Source organism: Pogoniulus pusillus, chromosome 4, assembly GCF_015220805.1.
Source record: "Pogoniulus pusillus isolate bPogPus1 chromosome 4, bPogPus1.pri, whole genome shotgun sequence".
Taxonomy (NCBI): Eukaryota; Metazoa; Chordata; class Aves; order Piciformes; family Lybiidae; genus Pogoniulus; species Pogoniulus pusillus.
Window position 1 is genome coordinate 25,065,862 of NC_087267.1, and position 24,452 is coordinate 25,090,313.

Here is a 24,452-nt window from a genome sequence, read left to right on the forward strand (position 1 = left end):
CTGATTCTACCTTCTCAGCTGGTGAGTTTTCTATCAAACCTTAGCATGTTTTAAAATCCAGAGGGAAAGAAAGATTCAGTAATACTTTGGATTTCAAGCAGTTAAGTTTTGTCTCGGTGCACTTCTAAACAATATGATCTATAGTAAAATTCATATTTGTGAATATCAACAATTTTTTTGGGAGGGGGTTGTCAAATATCCTCCAGCCCTTTAATTAACAAGTCACACTGAGAATCCACGATAATTTTTAATGCTATCAGCATAAAAGGGTCTTGGCATAAAAGTATAGACATTAGATATTAGGCAGGTAGGGATTTTTTATTTTTAATGAAAGATTCCATATCCCAAAGTCTAAAAGGACATTGAAGTTGTTAAATAGATGTTTCAAGGCAAATAGTTGCATTATTTATTTGTGGAATTGTACTGTTTCTATCAGTGAAACAACAGGTCTGTAAAACTATGTCTTTTGGAAGACTGTCCAAAATTATATATTTCTAACAGTGGCATCCCTGTAGCATAAAAAGCCTTTAAAATCTGTAACATTTCAGAGGGGTGATTTGGCCAGTTCATCACACTTTGCAATATATAAAGACAGTAAGTTATTATTTGTTACATAGATGCCACATCTCATATGAGGCTGCTGTGTGAGTACATATTCATCTTATATATGTTTATGTCTCCAGAAGGTTCAAGGATTTCTCTTCCTCCTCTCCCAAATGTGTCCTTCACTGTGAAGTCCTGCACCTCCTTGCTCTCCCATTTTCAAATTCTTTATTGTAAAAGATATCTAAAAAAAAAGAGAAACAGAAATAGAAATCAAGAATTACAAACACTAAAAAAATAAAATGCATACAGATTAAAAAATGGACCACCTACCTCAGGAATCAACCCTACAGTAGTTCTTAAAATAGCCTAGACTCAGTATTCAGGGTTAAAGGACCTGGTCTCTTGTTTCCACTTTCTTCTGTGCACCAGGAATGTAAATCTTCCTTCATAGTTCATGCTTTCACTGATTTCACATCAGGATTTTCAACGTGGAAATTTTCTTAGCAGCAGAATATACCAAACCCTGTATTGTAACATCCAGTGGGGAAAGTTGTATAGATTTTACAGCAGAAAGGCATTTTCTTGTTTGCTGTGTAATTTTTTCTTTGACAGCTAATCTTCAAATGGTCACTGGAGAGGATCAAGTGCAGAGAGATATACATGTTTAGTTTTGTAGTTTGTTTTCTGGTCACTTTCGATTCCTGCATAAGTAGCATTATAAACTCAAAGTAGACAGATAACTCAAAAGAGATAATATGGTGAAAAGTATCCACCTGCTGGGAAACATGGAAAATGCATCCAAACCACAGTAGGTTTTAGGTGTACACAGATAGTTTGTTTTTTTTCCATTTCATACACAGCAGTCATATATTTACTTTCAGTGTTACTTCAAGAAAAAAAATTAGTAATTGAAAACCCTTTTGACTTCATGAGGTTACATGCGTGGCAGGTTGGCTCTTGGTGGTTGCCAGCTACAGTGCTCTCACCACTCCCCTTCCTCAGCAGGACAGGGAGGAAATAATAAGGTGGGGTGGTTGAGGGCAGAAGCTCATAGGTCAAGTTAAGGACAGGGAGATCATTTACCAATTACCACCACATACACAGCGCTCTTGACCTGAGGAAAAGTTTATTGCCAATTAAAATGGATTTGAATAGTAAGAAACAAATACATTTTTTTAAAAACAGTTTCATCTACTCACACCTTTTTCATAAGTCCAACTTCATTCTCTCATTCTCAATTCCTCCACCCATCCCAGCCTTCAAGTGGCACAGTGGGGGTTGGGAATGGGAGTTCTGATCAGTCCAGAACAGCTCCTCTCTGCTGATCCTTCCTTCTTGCACTTTTCCTGAGCTCCAGCATGTGACCTTCCCCAAAGGCTGCAGCCTTTAAGGGTCATCTGCTCCAGTCTGGGCTCTTCACAAGATGCAGTCCTCTGGAAGATATTCACCAGCTCCACCATCATCATCAATGGGCTGTGGAGGAATCCTGGTTCTGGCACCAACCTGGAGCACTTCCTTCCCTCCTTCTTGACTGAATTTGGTGCTCACATGTCTGTTTCTCTCACTTCTCACTGCCATGCACCTTTTTGCCCTTTCTTAACTTTGTTTTCCTGGAGGTACAACCATCATGCTCTGTGATGGGTTGGTTGGAGCCTGCTAAAATCAACTGTGCCTGGTACAGCTCAGCCCCAGCCCCTGCTCATGGAAGCCACCTCCAGTACCTGAGCATGGACACTCAGAACAATGTGTTGCATGCAGACTTCCAATTTTGAGAAGTAGTAATCTGCTGCAAATATGAGTATCTTTCTTGTCTTCTCAAGGGAATACAACTTTCATTCAGATGGTGGCATAATGAAAACAATTGGACAATTAAAGGGCAGGAATGATGAGAAATCACGATGCTAGACAAGGTAACAAAGAAAAGCAATCAGGAAACAAGTTGCCATATGTTATCTTGAAATTATAAGAAAATGAAATGGTGATATGATCTAAACATTTATCAATCAGAATCAGAACCACTAGAGTGAAATACAAAAGCATGAAGTACATTTGTGATGTAATGTGATGGAAACCAGGAGAAATTTGTTAGAGCCTACACCAACCTATGTCATTTGGAGTTCAAGGAAATTTACTCCAGCTAGCAGACCAAGAACAACAGACAGGAATCATAAATTAAATGTCCTGCAGTCGGGTCCGTATAGACTTAAGTATGGCATCTGGGCCTAGCAGCCTTAAAGACTGGAGTCGTGTCCCATACATCACTTGTGAAAAGGACAAGAACTTCCAATATGTCTATGCTAAATATGTAACAAAAACAAAACAGAAGGAAATATTGCAAAGAGCATAATCATTGTAAGCTCTACAACAATGAGGTAGAAGCCTGAGGATCTGTCATGGAACACAAAACTGCATTCATATTCACAGACACAAAAAGACAAGCAGCTGGATAATGACATGCAGAGAGTGGTGATCAATGGCATAATGTCCACTGAAGACCAGTGACAGGTGGGGTCCATCAGGGGTCACTGCTGGGACCAGTGCTGTTTAACTTCTTTGTCAGCAATATGGGCAGAGGGATCAAGTGCACCTTCAGCAAGTTTGCAGATCACACCAAGCTGTGTGGCACAGTTGACTTGCTAGAGGGCAGGGATGCCATCCAGAGGGACCTGGACAGGCTGAAGAGGTGGGCCCAGGCCAACCTCATGACATTCAACAAGGCCAAATATAAGGTCCTGCACTTGGGTCAGTGCAATCCCAAGCACAAATACAGGCTGGGTGGTGAATGGCTGAGAGCAGCCCTGAGGAAAAGACCTGGGGGTCTTCACTGATGAAAAGCTCAACATGAGCCAGCAGTGTGCACATGCAGCCCAGACAGCAACTGTGTGCTGGGCTGCATCAAGAGAAGTGTGACCAGGAGGGCAAGGAAGCAGATTCTGCCCCTTTACTCTGCTCTTGTCAGACCCCACCTGGAGTACTGTGTGTAGTTCTGCAGCCTCCAACACAAGAAGAACACTGAACTGTTGGAGTGAGTCCAGAGGAGGGCCATGAAAATGATCAGAGACCTGGAGCACCTCTGCTATGAAGATAGGCTACAAGAGTTGGGACTCTTCAGCCTGGAGAAGAGAAGGCTTTGAGGAAACCTTGTAGTGGCCTTCCAGTATCTGAAGGGGGCCTACAGGAAGGCTGAGGAAGGACTATTTACAAGGTCTTGTAATGACAGGTTGAGGAGTAATGGGTTTAAACTGGAAGAGAGGAGATTTAAAGTAGATGTTAGGAAGAAGTCCTTTACGGTAAGGGTGGTGAGACACTGGAATAGGTTGCCCAGGGAGGTTGTGGATACTCCCTCCCTGGAAGTGTTGAAGGCCAGGCTGGATGGAACCTTGAGCACCCTGTTCTAGTGGGAGTTGTCCCTGCCTATGGCAGGGGGGTGGAACTAGATAATCTTTGAGGGCCCTTCCAAACTGAACCCTTCTCTTCTATTCAATGGACATTGCAAATATGTTTGCAGCTCACCATCACAGTTGTGACACCCTAACCCTCATTTTGAACACATGAGGAGAAGTTAGTAGAAGTTTCGAAGTTTTATATGAACAAACTTAGCAGACATGTGGCCATCATATTAGCAGTGATATAATTTGCTGTAGGGAACCTCTGCAGATACCACTGCTATTACAGCTGAGCAAATGCATTGCAAGTGGACAGATAAAGCATCTTTCTGTTCAAGAGTAGCTTACAGTTTGCTCAATTATATTTGTTGTCCAGAGTCACCCAGTGGATAATTGGATGAATGAGTTTTGCTCTGAAGGTTGTTCACAAGCAAGCAGTTTCATACTAACATCTGCAATTTGAAAAGTTTCAATTTGATTTCATTGCTTATGTGGGTCACATACTATTGGAGCTGACTCCTGCCACTGTGAATATTGCTCTTAAAATCCAGAATATGACATGAATATTTAGTTGCAAATTTGAAAGAGACTGACCAAATATTCTCCAGCATTTTGCATTTCAAAGCTAACACTTTGTGAACATTACTGCCTTAACAAAATACTGCACAGAATAATACCAAAGCAACACAAATTTATCTTTTTTTTTTCACTTTTGACATAGATTTATGGATTAAATGTGAAATATTTGTTGAGATAAAATGCTACATTTTAGGTAAAATAAAGAATAAAAATAATTTGAACATACATGAGCAATGACATATTTTCACTTGCACTCATTATCTGCTTGCTGCAGACAGAGCTAAACCCTGAAGTGATTTGACAATTAAAATGATATATTTTTCCCTCCTACGCAATTTTTTTTGAAGCTGTCAGATGTCATTTTCTTCAAGACTCTGTGGTGTACCTTGTGTTTAGAAAAGGATTATTTGGATTTTTTTTTTAAAGCAAGGAAATGTGTATTTTTTAAGGTCACTTCATTTCAAAGTTTAGTATTTGAAGTTAAAATCTGCAGAACCTTTCCTTCTTGATGCGAGTCAGATCTTAGGTCTGCACCAAAGCCAATCAGAAATGTAGACAGAACTCAAGAAAGGAAACAGACCTAATATTATTATTATGATAAGGAAAAAGCCCTAATTTATGTAGCAATGTAAAATGCATGGGGTTTTTTTTCCTCATTTGTCCTTTTCCATGCTTCAGAATAACCTGTGTGTGTAAGAGCAGAGATAATATCTAGGATAACATCATGAAGAAAGAAAAATAAGAAATGGGCCACCAAGTGACTGAGGAATGAACACTCAGCTTCTCCAAGGAAACCAAGGATTAAAAAAATAGAAACCAGAAATTCTATCTTCCTGTTATATTATTCTCCAGAAAATTTCCAGAACTGTGATTTAACTAATTCATACACCAGTGGCAAGAACCTTCCTAAATGAAAGCTTGCAACATCAAAGAAAAAGATTAAAATGGTGTTAACACAATTTTATATAATTTCTGCTGCTCCATACACAGACACCATCTGCAGAGGAAGAGTAAATGCACAAACAACAAATCTAAGCCTGTAGAAGAAAAAGTCACTTCAGTCAATGAATGTTCAAACTACAGTAACTTTTGTCTTCCCTTACCCCCAAAATATCTTCAGAAGGACCAGGGACAGGAGTTTTATTCCAAATAACTTTACATTCTTCACCTACAGTACTCAGAAGCTCAGAAAAAATCCATACATTCAGCTCTCAAACTAAAAGGCCCCAAGATCTCAAATTATTTTCTACAATAATGATAGCAATAAAAAAGTGAAGCAAAGTTATGGTGCTGAAAAGTTCTCTATTTTATGGATGAATCTAATTCTTAATGAACAAAACTTGTGCATGTTCACTGGGCAGAATGAAAGGCAGGTGACAGCAATCATGTCCTTTCCTGAAAGTAAAATTTTAAACCCAAAGAAAAAATACATTATAAATTAAACACATTTACTTTTAACTCTGGTAGAGACCTTTGAAATGCTTCCTATTCTGGATTATGCTTTGCTTTGCTCTGCTGGGTCAAAGACAGTAGAAAAATGCCCCCATTGTGTTTTCCACTTAGGGAGACAGGGGTTTCCAGGACCAGCCCTAAACCTGGAGAGAAGGAACCTCTTGCTAAGACTTACTCTGAAAGGGGACAGCAATAGACACTACAGGTCTGTCTGGAACTGTTTTCAACAGCAAATTTGAGACCCGAATAGGTCAACTAACCAATCTAGTTCTTTCAGCAGAATCAATTGTATCTAAAGAGTTTCTCACAGTTGTTTAACCTCATCTTTAAAAGTCTTGTCAGACTTCTTTAAACCTCCCATCTAAGCAATACATACAAATCCCTAACACCACAACTGCCTGCGGCAAACTTTCTTGGAGTGTATGTATTCTGACTGCTAAAAAAAATTTCTCAGTGTTAAATTCAAATTCCTCTTGCTGGCATTTATGGCTATTTCTTGTGCAGTCTCCACTGGATATGGGCAATGCATTATGCCTTACCTTTTTACCCGTTTTATATTTCATCTTTTCCATGCTACATGACTTATTTCCCTTCAGACCTTATTCTTTAAGCTAAAATACATTCCCAACAAAATCAAAGGGAGAATTCCATCTTCTGGTTCCATCAGGATAAGAAATGCAAGTCTCAAGAAAAGCTGTTAAGACAGCTTTAGCACTTCTCATGTGGCAAATTATGTTTTGCATTTAGGCTTTCCTCCTTTTGAAAAACATTTAATTATTTTTTAAAAATTATTTCTTCATAAGCAAAGACCACATTTAATTCCCTGATGAATGCATTTTATGTATTAGGCCTTTTTAATTAGCAGCACACTGTTTCAAAACACATGTTTCTTCAGATTATTGGCATTAATAAACCACATGTCAAGTCTGGTGTGTCACAATCTGTGGCCATAAAAAAGTTACTGTATTGCTTATGGAAGATTATACACTCTAAATAGTCAAGATTAAAAGACTTGTCAAGAAAACATATGAAAGAGAGCATCTCAACTATAAAGTTTTTAAAAACAGTATTACTGCTACCTTCTTTCATCAAGAACTTAATCTTGAAAATAGGTCTGTTGTGGTAGGCCTGAATGGGCCAAAGTAGGCTTATACATGTCCTGGCTTGCCCAGACAAGTTTTTCTGCTCTCCCTCTCTCTGTTTTGGGGAGAATCAACCACAGGAAAGAGGACAAAGCACCTGGAGCACTGAGTCTAAGGACCCTGATCTGCCCAGACTTGTTTTGTTCCTGTTTACCTCCTGTGGTAAACAAGGTACATATACTTGGCTTGTGACTGCCTTGTGCAAGGCCTATGCTTTTCCCAAATTTGGGTAAAAACAAGCCTATGATTTCACCTAATATGGTCAAGCTTAGATACCTGCCATTCTGATTGGCTATTCTGTGTCCAAAGGCCCATTAGTCTCGGGCTACACTGATGAAAAGAGATGAGCAGGTAACAATGTGCTCTGCTGTTGTATTCGTGCTTGCCTGCTGTTGCCTGCTGCCATCGCTCTCTGCTTCTGGCAGTGATTCTGCCATTGCATTCTGCACCATTATACTATGCTAAGCTATAAGCTAGCTCTGTCACAAAGTAACAAAACCTGATACTTGGGCCTGAATTGCCTGGAAACTGCCTGCTTCGAGTTTAGCTCCAAATGCCTCCACGCAATTGGCCTGCGTAGCTAGCTAAGACTGCACATTGCAAGACATCCTACCTATACGTGAAAGTCTCCTGCCAAGATGGAAAGTCCTGGAGGTACACAGATCGTCCAGAGAAATCAGGATAAAGTCAGAGATCTCTGCCTCCTTTCCCCAGCAGCCTGTGAAGACTGGAAAGAATCAGAAGCCTCAGCAGCTGACAAGACTCTGACAGGATTCTCTGCAAGTGTTTGGGTACTGAAGCTGTAGCTAGTCCTGCAAGTTGGGAGATAATATTTTGTGAGTAAATACTTAAAGCTTCACCAATTGCCTTCTGCCATAAGCAGAAAGGAGCTCCTTGCGTCCATCTCGGGGACAAGTGGTATAATTAACCGCAAGAACCTTCTCTTCCAGTTCAATTAATATTTATATTTTTGCTAGTTATTTCTTATATGGTCCAGATCCTATGTTATGCCTTTGTATGTTTCCATGGCCATTGAAAGAGAACCTGATTATTATTAAGATCAGTGGCTGGGGGGGTGAGACTCCTAAATACCAAAATCAATTAATTACGCCTCCATTACAATGTCTCATCTGTTTGAAAGCCTCTTAAGGCTGTAACCTATTCAGGTGACAGATGAATCTATAAAGACTGCATTTAAGCTTAAATAAACCATTTTACTTGACACTGGAAATATGAAGGGGAGTAACTTAACGGGAAATGAGCGGTAGTATTTTGAATTGCATTAACTCTGCTGCTTGTATTGCACAGATACGATTCTATTAGAGACCATTCAGAATATAGTTCATTTCCTTGCACCTAGGCCTTGTGCTTCACATCACTCTTCTTCGTATAGCTATCCAGTTATACAAAGTGAGTGTCCAGTGTCCAGTTCTCCAGTGAGTCAAAAACCACAACAACAACCCACATACTATGGCCTTTGCATCCTTTCAGTTAGTAGGTGGGCTCTTCTTGTTTTGAGAGCTTCATGTGCAATATCACCTTTGGAGGACTGATACGGCATTTTTTTAGTGGCCTCACTATTAATAATACTCAAAGCAAGAAAAGGCTGCTGCTGTTAGCTTTGGGGTGACAAAGTGAGGTAGAGTCTACAGTGGATGTGCCCACTGCTGTTATTAGAGCTATTACCCTATGCAACTGCTTTCTGGCTCTCACACTCAGGGATTGTGAGTTAACTAAGCTGTTACCCTGAAAGATTTTTTTTTTAAATACTTTAAATAGCTAAAATGTTTAAAATAGCTCTTGACATTTTAAGTTAATTTCTTGCTTTGTCCCTTTGATTTCTCCATAGCAAGTTAGTATTGCTTTAAAATACTTTTCTCACCCTGATGCTTCATTTAATTTTTACCTGGTAAAGGTAGCTGATTACAGCTGATTACCTATTTTTACATTTGTGTAATACATTTTTTTAAAAGAATAAGCCAATTAGTCTACATTAACAGAAACAACACTGTCACTTGGTAGTACCTTGGAGCTTTTCAAACAAGCTGAATGGATGAGATCAGGCTTTCTGCTTGAGAGGATTCAAGGTCAGTACATGGACATGTCAGAGCAGGAATCAGCAGTGTATTGCATTGATCCCAGAGGCAACAGAACCAGCTTAGTCCTGGATGGTAGCACATTGAGGGAGGTATCTGTGAGAACCCAGAGGTCCTGGCTACCACTTACAGAGATCTGGCCTCAGAAGACACTACTTTACTTAGATATGGGCTATTGCCAGCAAAGTGATCCCTGCTTTAAGAATCAATATCTCGCAGATTTCTGCTCAAATCTGAAACTTGGCCAAAGTCAGGGGCTAGGAATGTACTTCACAATGGACAAGAGATCATTAGTCTTTTTGAGAAGCATCATCTTGTGTCCTCTCCTAAATTTAAATTAATTGCTAATTTGGGAGAGAAATGAAAATGTTTTCTAAAATAAGAATTTCAGAAGATTACTTCCCTTCCAGAAGGCTTCCTGTGAGACTGGGGTCTCCTCCTACTAAGGAGGAGAAACAAACTACCTGAGGGTCTCCCAGCTATCTGCCTGTGGTCACCTTCTGTGGACAACCTGCTGTTAGTTACTGTAATTTTACAGTTCATTTTTCACACAACTTGTCTGGTTTAATGCAGCAGATGGTCATACAATGGATCCAAGTAAGCTTTTTGTAGCACTTTTATCTATGGCTTTCACAAGTCTCGTGTAGATGACTTTGTGGCCTAAAACAAAGCTGTTTATATAGTTTACTTGATTTTTACCAACTATATATTTTAAAAATAAATTGTTAAATCCTGTGTTCTATGTTGATTGAAGACATAGAGAGACATGAAATAGATTATGCAAAAATAATGCAGCCATCTCTCCCTTACATGAGTTTCAAGCCCTTGAAAGGTCAGAACAAATCTCTAGAGTGGCCTAGCCAGTATCTTGGCCGCGTGGTGACCAAACAGCAATCTGAGCCAGTTGTGGATTAAAGTGAGGGACTAGCTCTGTTTTGCACTTCAGAGGAATTTCTGCTGGTACAAAACTAGTCTATTAATAAGAGTAAGGCCCAGCCACCTTCTTGAATGGGGTGGCATATTTCCATTTCCAAAGCAGTGCCTGGAGCCATCTTCTTGCTTACTACAGTGGTGGCAACCTCTAGGGACAGGCTAAGGAAACACTGTCCTGTAGCCTTTGCCTATACAATTGTTATGCCTTCACCTTAGAAAGTCATCAATCACACATTTTCCTCTGCACATTTTTACAAACTGCTGGCTTACTTGCATATGAGGTAGTGTTATGAATAATTGATACATGTAAGTAATGATGCAGTTCAGTCAGCCTTTAAAAGATAACGTTAAATGTTGTTAAGGTAAATTTTTTTCAAGCTTTTAGAAAAAGTTCCTCTGCTTTTTAAATATATATATTTAAGAAAGAAAATAAAAGGTTAAAAAAAATCTTAATTTGACAAGTAAAAAATGTGTTGCAGTACATTTCTTCTGGTTAGCATAAACAAACAGCTCTAAGAATGCAAAATTATAAATAATTTGTCTCAAAAGTGATTGTATTCTAAAATTTTCTACAGCAGACATTCATTACTTTTAAAGGTTTTGTTAATATTTCATTTTGGTTTACAGGGTAATTTCCCCTTCCTTTTTCATTTGTACAACTTAATGTTTTAATTTCATCTTGAATTTACCATTAGAAAAATATGAAACAATTTTGTGTTAATAAAAACTGTTGAAATAATAATGTTTTGTACAAAGTAACTGAAGAAGCACATGAAAATGAAACAGATAAAAACTATGACAAATAATGAGCTCAATTCCTCATATTACATTTAAGGGTAAGCAATAAAAAGTAAATAAAAGCTTGCTAGAAAAATTAATGCTCCTTACTTATTTAAATTACAAGCATAATATATTTGAAAGATACTGCAGGGGAAACAACATTACATTTCTCTTTCCTCTTTATTAGAAAACTTTTACACTGCTTTAGCTATTAAGAAAAGTCTAAAAAATGAAAAACACAAGAAAGTTCCCCTATTCTCAGTAACAAAAGTACTTTTCCCCTCATCTTGTGCTAATTATGGTAAAAACGCAGTAAGGAAAAAGGTAGCTGCCCCATTGTTTCAGAATAGCCTTAAACTGTGTTAAAGCATTTACGAGTCTTCAGAGTACTCTTTAGGTGGATAATCTGAAGGAGCCAGATACAGAGGATAGAAGAAGGCGGCCAGGCAGACTGAATAGAACTGTCCAGGTAAGAATAAACCATCTTGAGAGCAATGAAATTCACTAACCACTATTTCCTGCCATGTTTTCAGAGTCCCTTTACTGTTCTGAAGTAACAAACCCAAATCTGATTTTACCTAGGCGTTCCCGTATCAGTTCCAATGCAGTGCCAGGAGCTCTTCTCTTTCTTTCTCCTGTTTGACAATAAACCTCATCTCTCTTTGGTGTCTTCTGCTGTCTGGAGAACTCACCCACTTCCAGTGGTTCCTAACTATTAATACATTGTTCATATCAATCAGTCTGCATGTCAACACTGACAAGACAGCTAACAAGCTAAGCAAAGCAGGTAACTGCCACTGCTCTTTCAGTGTCAGATTAACTATCTGTCTCCTGCCCAGCTGGTAAATTTTTGTAAGATGTAAACTTAATTTTATCTGAAGACCTTTACAACCTTCTCAATTGTAACTAAAAATGAAATGTCAACATTATTTGCAGAGTACTGCAAGGTAAGCAGGTACACGTCTGGTTTCCTTTGGAAACCAGGCTAAACCAGCTTGAAGTGTCATTTCCATTTGGAGAATGCACTTCAAAACCTCATGGGAACATACCCCTGGAAGGCTCAGTTATCACTCTAAGAACTGAGGAAGGCTATGATGAGTACCACACTAGAAGGGCAATTTTGTGTGGGAAACCCAGCTTTAAGAGGGGAAATTCATTCCCTGACTTTATGCTGGTAATAATATCAGACTTTGTTTCCAAGCAGAGTGAACTAAAAAACAGTCCTATGTAAAATGCTTATGATACCAAAGCTATTTCTGCATTTACCCTCAGCTATGGCACTATAGACATGAAACACATATTTCCTGATAGTCTGTGCAAGCATTTCGATAGTATTGGGAAGTCTAAAGTAAACAAAACCCTTGCTGGTAAATCATAATAATTACATCTTATTATCTTTCATTACTAAAACTACTCACCTATGATAGTAATTTATACTATGTCAATCACCTTTTATACTAATTTAATAAAGTGTATTTGGTGTATTTCACTGTTGCTGAACATTTGCAATTTTTTATATGTAACTCTACTGACATGAATAAGACTGAAGTTATATATGGCATTTGATTTCCTTTCAGACATCAGATAAAAAACATGACACATTGCAAGCACTGTTACCATCTTTTTTATAATTAAAGTTGAACCTACACTCCTTTGCAATTTGCTTCAACATGTCCTACGGAATTACTATTCTTCAGAAGAATAGAGGCGGCATTAGATAGTACAGAAAGGATTCAGATAACTGCAGACAGAACATCTTGCCACAACTGGCATATGACCTTCACTCATTTTCTGTCAGTGTCTGTACTGATGAGGACCATGCTTTTGCTTATCAAACCCACTACTTTTTTAAGCAGCAAAGAGAAAGGGCTGAGGCGGCAGTGAAAAACAGTGAATACGCTTTTCACTGTCTATTTTCTCCCCATACCAGGGGAAAAGGGAGGAGCAAGTACCTAAAGGGTGTTCTCGGTTATTGGTCACCACATAATTTTTATGATTTTTACCCAAGCCAGAGCAACTCTGATACTGGGCTTCAGTTCAACTCTGAGCTTATTTCTATCACTGAAGTAATACAGCAATAGCTGCCAGCCTGTATGCTCAGTAGGACACTTGCAGGTGTGTCACAGAGCCAACTGTATGACTAACTTTTACTCATCTTAGCAACAGTGAGTGTTACATCCTCCTAAATTCACTTCTGTTGAATTGCTTCTTTAATGCATACAATGCAAATATACTCTGCAGCAGCAGCAGTAATGGAAATCTGGTTACTTCACATATTTCTTCACAAATATATACACTAAACAATGCAATAAAAATCCTTCACTACTAACTTCTACTGTCAAATCCAGCTTCTCCACAATGTTCTGTAGCCTTGAATCAAAAAGCATTTATTTGTTTTCTTTATGCATATGCGTGACAGGCTACGTCTCCTTTCTAGGTGCTAATGCAAAAGAGCACTATGCAGTGCATTGACATATTTCACTACAAATAATTATCAGTTGTTTTTTACTCCCTCATAACCATCGAGTCAACACATCGCAACAGGTAATTGACAGACAGTAGCGATTACTTAGTAAAATTGATTTCTTCAGTTAAACTGTCCTAAGTAGAAGACTAACATCTTACTGTTGTGTGGCTACCCCCTCCTGAAAGGAAATAGGCAACTTTTCCACTTTATTCTGTTGTTTTAAGCATGCTTTCCAAAATTATAAAGAAAATCCTCAATAAATTGGCAAATACAACCCATTATCTTTTCATTCATGGTTTTAAGACAAGACTTTTAGAGTTGACTTTCTACTTCTTGAACAACTTAGACTGTCAGTACACTTCTGCATCACACAACTGGCATAAACAAGGAAAATGGTGATAAACACATAATTTCAGAGATGATAATCTGTGAAATTATCTAAACATAAAGGCTTTTTGAAATAGACACCTTCTTAGATATAGAATGGTACCCTCAAGGAGTGGTAAAACTGACTCATCCAGACAGAAGGTTACCTGCTAGGTCACAGCAGATGGAACTTAAAATGGGGAGAAGATGCTCAGATAACCCCTGTTGAGTGGGGCTGACTTAGGATTTAGACATACAGACATCTAGCCTGTGACTTTTTTTAAAGGTCTCTGGACAGATACAGACACTGAACTGTTCTGCTCAGCTAAGAAGCTAATTCATCTGCTCTTAGCTGTTAGAAATACAGATAGAAAACCAGATTTTTACAAGAAAGCATATCTTCTATGACACATATGGACTTTCAATAAGGCAAATATTTGTGAGGAAGGTATGAAGATCCTTTGTGAATCTCTTATTTATGGGTTTAACTATGAATGTAGATCTCAAGTTTAAAGCCCACACTTAAAATATTTGATGTTTGAAAGTGATCCAGCAAATCTTAGTCCCATTATGTGTATCATTGATTTAGAAGTCAACATCAATAGCTACTTGTCACAATAAAATTAAAATAATGTTTACTTATTGATGTACAGAAAATAGGGATGAAGGTTTTTTCCTATAAATGTCTAAAAAGTAACATACTTAGCCATTTTTCTTTGAAGAATCAAGCCAATAAACTATAGAAAAGTCTCGCCCTTCTTTGAAAAGAGGGTACCTGCCAGTACTGCAAGTTTCCTTTCCATTTGCTAGACTTACAGTGACTTCCTTTCTGTTCCCTGGCATCATCATTATCTAATATTTAATCATTGTTTAATTTAGGAATATGCAGTATGAAATATGCTCCTAATAGCCTTCATTACCATGACCAGGGAAAAAGTAATTGTCTTCCTGGCAGTTACTCAGGATGTGTTAAAGCTGTATGCGCATCTCTGTGTGTGGTGTGTTATTTACTCACATGAAACAAAGTTGTCCAGTGAAGCAGAACAGAAGCAGATCCTGAATGATAAAAAGTGTCCACAACACTGACACCTGTTGGCAACGACTATGCCAAACTACATCAGCATCTACAATTCTACATTTTCAGAAGACTCAAGTTCTCAACCTAAAATAATGCACCTACATTTCCACATGTCAGTTATCCAGACATGAAGAATTAAATGCAAGACCAAAAAAAATGAAGTCTTGATGCTCAGTATTTCTGGAATTAAGAGATCCTTATCTGCTGAGACCTGTTTGCAGCTGTCTGACAACAGTTGCAATAAATCAATGCACACCAGCACATACTGAGTATTGCATGCCTAGAGACTGTTTCAGCATTCCTGATGGCAGCAATACATCCTACAAAGCACTGGAAAGACATATTGTCATTTAGTCACTAAAAGGTTTTCCATTTAAATTGCTGTAAGTGTAACCTGGAAATTAAATACCAATCTTCAAGACAACAACAACTTAAAAGAAAACTGTTTAAGAACATACTAGATATGTGATACCTTTTTCATTGCTCCCTTGCTGTGAAAAAGTGAGATGAGTTTGATGATTAGAATAAAAAGACTGAGGCCGCACTGTAGCATCCCTGCTATTGTAGAACTGTTCTGTGCTTCCACATGAGTTTATGAAGAGCCACAAAAACAAAACAAAACAAAGAGGAGGTAAGCTCTACAGAAAGCAAACAAGCAGGCAATTGTATCTGATTGCTTTTGAGCATAGCAAGCTCCTCCACTCCCCTACTGGATGTCATATGTCATCACAGAAGATAAAGACCTACTACCCTCCAGAGCAAAGATGTGTGATTTGAGAACTGAGGTTTTCCAAGTTCAGTACTCAGTGACAAAGCCAGCTCTCATGACCTTGCTCCACAGTGTATTTAGCAAAGCGTTACACTAGTAACAGACATCTAAACTCTTACTGACCTAAAAAGTAATGTTTCAGTATGTGCCCTGTGTTTTCTGATGCATGACTCCCAATATTTCTGAAAAGAAGCAACATCAGCAACAAATTGAACGCTAAATTGAACTGGCAGCAAATCCTGTAGTCATTCAAGGTCAAAGAATAGTCTTGTCTTCACTTGTCTGGTGATTGGTAGCCTCCTTTTCAACAGTTCAATAATTAATTCAGCCTCCAGCACATTAAAAAACAATTCTTCTTTCAAGGTAAATGAGCATTCATAAAACCCTCCAGTTCCTAGTTTGTGTCATGTATGGGCTCCAGTGCTCTCCCTGCAACCTGTTTGCTTTCCTTTCCTCAGAGGAATTGTCTCTTTAGCAAAGGATATTGTCACATTTCCTCAGCAGGGTACTAACTCTTAGATGAGCATTATATACTACTGCATACAAAGAAAACGGGATAGGATCACCCTAGATGTTTGAATCTGCAGAAAGCAAGTTACACTGGCAAACCACAAGTAGTCAAAATTAACTATATTCATTGTAAGACTGAAGTCTGATAATCCTACAGAGTTATTCACCCCAGCTATGTAATGATTTACACAGGGGAAGTAACCTGTGCCAATCATTTGTTTCTGAGATGCAAAGTACTAAATGGATAAGATTCACTGATGCAAGGTAATTAAGACTTCAGATAAGATTTTCTTTGTTGTGTTTCAGCCTGTTGCACAGTTCTGGAGTATAGTGTCTGTGAATGACACCAGACAATTAAAATACTCTACTTTGTTATGACAGAACGGTGAAAGGCAAATGATGTAACCACTTCTATTTTTATTTTCTTTACAGCAAATACATTCTAGTTAGTATGGATCCAGCATGGTCCAAGTCACAAGCAAATGTGACATTCCTGCGCCAAATTGCAGGAGATAGCAATTTTAAACCTGCTACTCTCACCTTGTTCAGTAAAATAACAAAACGTATGCACCGGGTTTTAGCTGTGTCACATCAGGGAGCAGTGTAGCATAAACTGTCACAAAGTAAAAAGAACTCTACAACCCTGTCATGCCCTCCAGATGTGCTGCAAGGACTACAAGAAGTCAAAAGAATCTCCAAGAGAGTTACTTTGCTTGTCAAAATCCCCGTGGTGCTGCTTCATAGACAGACCCTACCATCTCTGTGTACCCAGAGGTCCTATTTACCCCCATACAAGATTTAAAGTGTTAAAAAAAAAAAAAATTAAAAAAACACACCTTTTTATTTTTTTTTTTTTTTTTAAAGAATGCTCTTTTACATCACAGCTGCAGAATCTAACTGTTTATGGGTTTACTGGGATTCAACATAGCTCTTACACCAAGAAGAGGATGGGGTATGGCTCAGGAACAGTCTCCCTGTATTCATTTCATAGCTGCCTCTTTTTGAGAGGTTAACTTTCTGACACAGACCAACAAAAGGTTAACAGCAGATTACACTTTCACCAAACTGATCGGTGGCAAGCCCACACAAACGTTTTCCAGGAGGAATACCTGTGGACTGTTAACAGAGAAAACAGTCCTCAAATGCCCTGACCATGTCAGCAGATTTTTGCCTTCATCATTGCAGGCATCATGCATTACTATTACATGTTTGTGAAACACATACAATCATATTTTGTCTATTAATGTAATCAGATAATTTGGAGATTAAGCTAGTAAAAATATTTAACACTTCTGCAGTTCCTGCCTGTTCCCTCCAATATACTACAATTCAGTGTCAGCCTTTTACATAGCAGTTTTTAAGCACATTTTACTGCCACAGGTTATTTGGTTTGAGATTTTTCTATTTTTTTAGCATAGGAATTCTGCAAGTACTACATTGAGGGCATAGCTGATGCTGAACAAAAATAAATGACTAGTGAGTGACAAAATAATTACATATACTCTGGGTATTTAGCTATTTTTATATATTATAATTACTAGCTTTGTTGCATCAAGAAGAATATGGTGTTCTCGAAGACTGGTAAGTGGGTACACAAGAATGCAACTTTCTTCAAAGCATGTCCTCCTCCAAATTAAAAAGTTGCTTTCTACCAATCAGTAAACTTGTGCTGCTGAGCACTTGGTGGTGTTATTAAATTCATTTAAACTTTTGATCACTGACCAATTTTGTTAAAGATTCATATCATTTTTTTGCTGCACTGTGCAATACTGAAAACTAATTTGATGCAATCACCTGCTTTATATATGCTTTGCAGTCATGGAAAAAAAACATTGACAAGTGATACTGTGAGATTTATGAGATCAGGTTTGAAATCTGAAAGGCAGGGTAAAAGGATATAAACCATTTAACCTAGCTACAGGCTTGTCTGAAGATACATTGTAAAATGCATTTAGAGATTTGGCCAATTCCTCATTTTAAGAAATTGGACTTAATAGTGTCCAATTTCACCTTTTTCAGAAAAATCAAATGAGGCACAAAAACATTTTGTGAACGCTAGTATATTAAACTAAGCTATCCAAATCAATTAATACAGATGGCAATGTTGACCAAGCAATTACGCATCTGAAAATAAATTAATATTTTGAAAATAGCATGATCATATCAACCTAAAACACCAGAGTCAGACATCAGTGAACAGATTTCAGCTTCACTATTACATTAGTCTTAATGAATTGAAAAGGACTAAATTCATATAAAAACAGGCAGAGTACAGCCTCTTTTTTCAATAAAAATAGTTCCAACAGTGTGTGGGCAGCTTCTGATCTTCTGCATGAGACATACTATCAGTATGGATGAGTCCTTTCCATTAGAATTGAAGGTTTCATATCATGAACCAGGGTAAAGAATAGGGAGGACCAGAGTGAGGGTAAGGTTTTGGAAGTCAAGATTCACTGATGGACATATTTTTTTTTCCCCAGACATAGCTACTGCTTCCTTAGTGGCAGCCATAAGGATTACAGCAGCTTCTGTGACAACAGAAGTTCCCTGCACCTCTCCTGTCCTGTAGCCCTAATATTGGATGAGGGGAAGACTCTTGTTTCTTGATGCTGCATGTTTCTTTTCTTCTGTACTGTCTTTCCCTTGGCATGATATACACTAATGCTATTAAAATCCCTCTTATAGTTTTAAACTGAACACACTCTAATTTAAGTCACAGCACTATGTAAAAATTTTATGGAAAATCCTAAATACTCTGTGACTTCCTCTCTTAAGTACATCTTGAGACGTTAGTAGTTTGATTTTCTGTATCTATGTGTACAGTTTGGCACAGAACAACATCAAGTGACATGGCACAAACTGACACAACAGCCTTTTCCTCCTTTAAAAACCATAGCCATATCTCCTGTCCTGGGCCAAAACAGCCTCATTCACAATGTCTTCAAGAATTTGGTGCCAGGTGCTGCTTGCCCAGAGTTTCTGAACACAGCAGCAAGTATACTGGCCAGAAGACATTACTTTTCACTGCTGCAAAACACTAGCAAATGGCCAGTTAGTGATATCTTGCTTCTGTAACAAATATTGTCTACTGCATCACACCTTCCAAGGTGGAATGAGCTGAATAGAAGCTGAGAAATTCTGTTTCTCATAGACGAAACATGCCTCTATGATTGGTAGTATGTTCTGTTGTGTTTTGTTTTGTTTTTAAGTACTCCCTTAAGTTTTCTTAGTTTCTGTAAGGCTAGATATACTGGATGGAGGAAATATTTTCCCTCCACTTCTCATAATAGCATTCCCTATCCTCTCCTGCCACTCTTATAGAGCAATCTGCAGCACCACACCATGGCTACTCTGTATCCCTCCCACAGAATCACCAGACTGTTATTAAGTGTTTATAGCAACGGGATTTACATGCCAAAACAAGAAGAATTTGTGTTTTCTGATTTGAGATTTTGGGCAGTCATCTCATAAGTCAAGTGCACTGGCACTTTATCTTCTCTGGCAACACTGCAGTCATTTCACTTGGATGAGGACCTAGCCACAGTAAGCTGTGTCTGTGCTGCTGCCAAATAGGATTATTACATGTGGCTGGTTTTGAAGACCACCTGGAAGCCACAGCTAGAGCAGTATGTGGCTTCCCATAAGATTAACAGTATCAGCTGTGAGGCACATAGGACATCAGCACTCCAAACACTGCACTTTCCACCTATTTGCATAGGGCAGCACTGGAGGTGCATGAGGCAGCCACGGGCAGCTTGTCCCCATCTCACAAGTAGCATTTAAGAGCAATTGAGCTTTGCTAGCCAAGAATCTGAGACTGGAGAAGTAGGGCATTCTCACTGCAGTCCTTGATGGAACAATACCCTCACCTATCTGTTAGGGCACACAGCTGTTAGTCAAAATTATCAGCACTGAATACACATCAGTTTTTTCTCAGACCTCTGCTGTAACAACTGTTTTTTTCAAGATTTTTGTACAGACCAGAGTTGTGATCTATGTATACAGCTTGACACCAACTGCAGTACTGAATAGCAATCCCCCTAGCAGCAGTAATAGCTCCATTGTTATATATTTTAAAACACCATAACATTTAGCGATCAGAGCGCAACCTATTAGTCTCAGCAAAGAAAAAAAAATATAAAGCAGCAATCAACAAAGCACAACTTTCTCTGCATTTTCTTCTATCTGAGATCAAGTAGTTGGGCTTCTTTGGCCTTACTTCTTCTGTGTCCCCATCGTAGCTTGCACGTTAGTTTCCTGACATGCCTCGTCCCTCATATCACTGATGGATTTACATTCTGCTGAGCTCAATTGAGTACTTAGATATTCAAAATATGATCTCATTACATGTGTGTCAGCAGAACTAACTCCAGAAAAGTCAACAGAACCAAGTTAGATGTACAGACTCGGAGCCAAATTTTTAATTCACAACCCAACATCTGTCATAACCTCAAATTTAAACTCTCCATGGACATGACCTACATTCCTAAAGCTTACAAATGGCATTTTAATATTCCTATAAAAAGAAAATTCTTGCATGCCACAGAAGTGTACTTAGTTCTTCCCATCTAAGATATCTGACATGCACCCTAATTCCTAAAGGAGTGTTTATAAGGGCAGCCAGTTGGAACTAAGACAAAAGGGGAAAGAAAAGAAGGCAGCTATGTCAGCTGAAATGTCAAGGTGCTGGCTAGCCTAAAGCGCAGTTCCAAAACTAATTGAAAAGGGGAACTCAGAAATCTGTTTTTTTTCTACTTTTCCACCAATTCTTGTGCATTAAACCTTTCAGTGACCTCATCAAAACTGTTTGCCCTGAAAAGTCTGGAATCATCAGTCCCTGCTCAGAACAGCTTTGAAATTATTTTTTATGCAGCTGTTGATGAAGGAATATAAAATATGTTTCACTTAACAGTTAAACAAAGTTCTCCTGTTTGGGCATACTTTCTCCAGTTAGGCATTCTCTCTGCATTTTACACTGCAAGGAGCATTGATTAATGTGCATGTTTTAGCTGTAGTTGTTATTTGTGTATAAACTTTTGTTAAAACAAGTACTGCAGAATAAATGACCTTTATACAGACACCTATTAAGGCACTAAAAGGCTTGGCTACATTCATCTGAGACGGGTATACATAACGTTTGGAACAATAAAGGGATCAGCAGCTGCAAGGGGTTTGAATTGAATTCTTTAACAATAGAAAAGTTTTTCAGACCCAAATACCAGCAAAGAGAATTTTTTTGCAGATAATTCAGGAGAAAGAAAATAATAAAATAATGCTAGCCAACTTTGCAGCAGTTAGCATAAGGGTGCCATCTGAAACATGTCAGCTTAAGAGTGCCCCATCGTACTATTCTTTTAAACAACCACAGTATTCAGAACTGTTTCCCCAAATAATCCCAGATGGCATGCCACAAAATTTCAATTCATTTTAAAAGCTTTCTTTGCTGTTATTATGTGATTGAAAGTGCAAAAGCAAGTTGCCATTCTCATGGCACTATTTGCATTGGCTATTATCCGCTAAAATCCCCTTTAAACAGCTACATTGTCAGCCCATAGGCCTCATTTAGAACTACAAAAAAGCCCAGATTAATTCGATCAAAGGGAGAGCCAAGTACAAAATGCACTTTTCAAACTGTATCAGAGTAGGTTCCCTTTACAGATTGCTGCATGGCTAGAGCAATTAAAAAAAAAAAACCCAACCCTTCCTGAAGTAAAGCCTGAGCACTAACAGAAATAACTCTGCATGTTTCACATTAAACTTTTGGGGCTCTTCCAGGGTAAATATCTCACTACAAATTATTAGTATAAAATAGATTTTAAAATAATCCCATAAATTAAGAAGCAAGCATGAGATTTTGTCTGTTTGGCTTTCTACTACCACTTACAGGAGGCACTAATGAATTGCATGGATAATTTAGCCAGCTACAGACATTTCTGAAATCTGTGTGTATTGCAAGTTTTAATTAGTTCATGTAACGAACGATGAAACTTCCAAAAGGTACAGGTAACTCCAGCCCCAATTTTTTTGTTTTTGTTGCTATTTCAAAAATCATCATCACTGATGAAACAAAGGAAAAATAAAAAGCTGGTGGTATAATTTCTGCAAAATACTCTATTACATAATCTAAGGTGATCCATTTTTGGTCAAGCATAACAAAGGTCCATAAATCTACAGCCAAAAAATCTCTAGTGGCTTTTCAATCTCACCTGAGGTTCTGATGACAGGCAATAACGCTGATATTTTTGTTTCTCACAGAAGCTCCTTTGGTGTCTCTGCACTGTCTTGCTCTCTCAGTCTCTACTGGAGTTTGCTTAGTGGTGCTGACATCAGTTCTCTCACCCTCAGTCTGAAGCGGTTTACTTCAGCAGCTGCTTTTGTGTACTGAGAACATTTTACAGAGCAAAGAACTGCAGCACAAAGGTAGAGCAACTGAACATGTGCCATTGCCTCTTAAAGGACACATCAGGCCAAGAGAGACATGCTGAAAAGCTGAGCAGCTGCAACTAATATTAAAGTCATTTGCTGTAGGATGAAACCAGATGAATGCTTTTGTTAGGCACTTCCAACAGGGATTAAATTTTTTAACAGTACCATTTTAATATACTGATTGTGTTTATTTACTTCTTGTATTTTATGGAATAAATGGTTTTGTGGTGTTAGCGACAAATGCGGTGTAGCCAGAAAGTGTTCCTGTGGAGAAACAACTCCCATGGAGAAAAAAGGCCTGTAAAATCTACATAATAAATGTATATTTGTAAAAACTATTAATGCACTGGCATACAAGACTTGTTTTGCTGCTTGTAATGATGAAAACCATTATTCCTATTTGTGATCTTGGAAACAAGGAAAGAGAAGAAATTAATGTAAAATCAGTTACATTTTCCAAGGGTGCACCTTCTTTTTTTTAAAAAAGTATGCATTTACACTGAGAAAGACTACATAGTCAGAGATACAGTTTTAAAAAATCAGCTATATTTAAACATTTATATGTCATTGCACATATTCAATGGAAATAAATGCCAGAACTTGTTAAAGTCAGTCATAACAAGGTGCTCAGTCTTTGTACATAGTATAAGGAAAAGTACTTCAAATAAACTACTTTGTCCCACTTTCAAATAAGATAACTTCAATCAGTATAAGTCCCAGACATGTCTTTTATCAAAAGCAATATGAATGATTATGTTATTGTAATGATTTCAGTAATTTCAGTCCACAGAAAAATGTTAAAATGTGATACTCCATGAATTTATCATAGAATCACAGAATTTAGACTCCAATCCTGTAAACACATCTGTTAAATTTTGTTAAAACCCATTAGGTTGCAGCAAGATTTGTAGAATAATATGTTTATGGCTAGATATAAAAACACTTTTAGATGTCCAGCTGTTTGTAAAAAACACCTCATTTAAACTATAAGAAGCTTCAAATTCAAGCTTAGCTTTTTTTAGCTTAATCCTGGAAATGCAGATACTCAGTTCCCAAAAGTCCCCTAAACAGAATGATCTTCCAAATATTCCCAGGTTCAGGTCATAACACAGAAGCCAATATAAGGGTAAATTCCTCAGGATCCACAAGCACAAGATTCTTGCCATTTTTCAGCAATGTCTCTCATAGTCATTCTCCAGCCACACGTATCAGCTTACCGTTTGCACAAAGTACAGCCAGATGAGGCAGTGTTTCTGCTGTGCTCCCTTACTAAATCATTTGACCCGTTGTCAGAGCACTCTGGCTGCATGGTGAAGGGATTTGAACCTTCATCACCATCCCTCCCCAGGCAAAGGCAATCTACAGAATGGATTATTCTGCTGGGTACACTCTGAGCCTCTTGTGCAGGCTGAATTACACTTTACATAGAATAATTAATATAGGAAAGGAAGAGACTAGAAAGAAATGCCTCTTTGTATTCTAGTATTCAAAATACTCATCTGTCCAACAGCAGATTGTCTCCAAAGAATATGCAATACAAAACACATGTTTGTTGATCCTTTCAAGAGTCAGTCTCATCACTGAGTTACTGTTTTATGCTCTCTCTCCAGCCAGTGCATTATTAGAGTCAAAGTAGAATACATTTAATTTAGGGGATATTGAAGATATTCCTATCTTCCCCATCCAATCTGTTTTACTTCAGTACCCTGCTATTGCAGATATATGGAACTCAGATTTTTTTTTAAATCAGGTTCAGATCTTCTCAAAAAGGAGAAGGAATTGAACATAAACCTCTTACACACAGAGCTGATATCAATGTCTTAGACTCAGCATCCTATCAAACTATTTAATAGAATCCAAAAAGACAATATCACTGTGATGGTTTGGGGGTTACCCCGCCCCCCCACACTTTTGAATTTGCC

The 24,452-nt window shown here is 38.1% G+C and overlaps 1 long non-coding RNA gene across 1 annotated transcript; it reads right to left on the reverse strand.

Moving 5' to 3' along the window:
* Window positions 1–234: 234 nt before the first annotated feature.
* Window positions 235–22,541, reverse strand: LOC135174819 (uncharacterized). Its single transcript, XR_010302104.1, has 2 exons — window positions 22,311–22,541; window positions 235–787 (listed from the first exon to the last, which is right to left on the reverse strand). It is a non-coding gene; the product is annotated as an uncharacterized LOC135174819 (long non-coding RNA).
* Window positions 22,542–24,452: the final 1,911 nt, after the last annotated feature.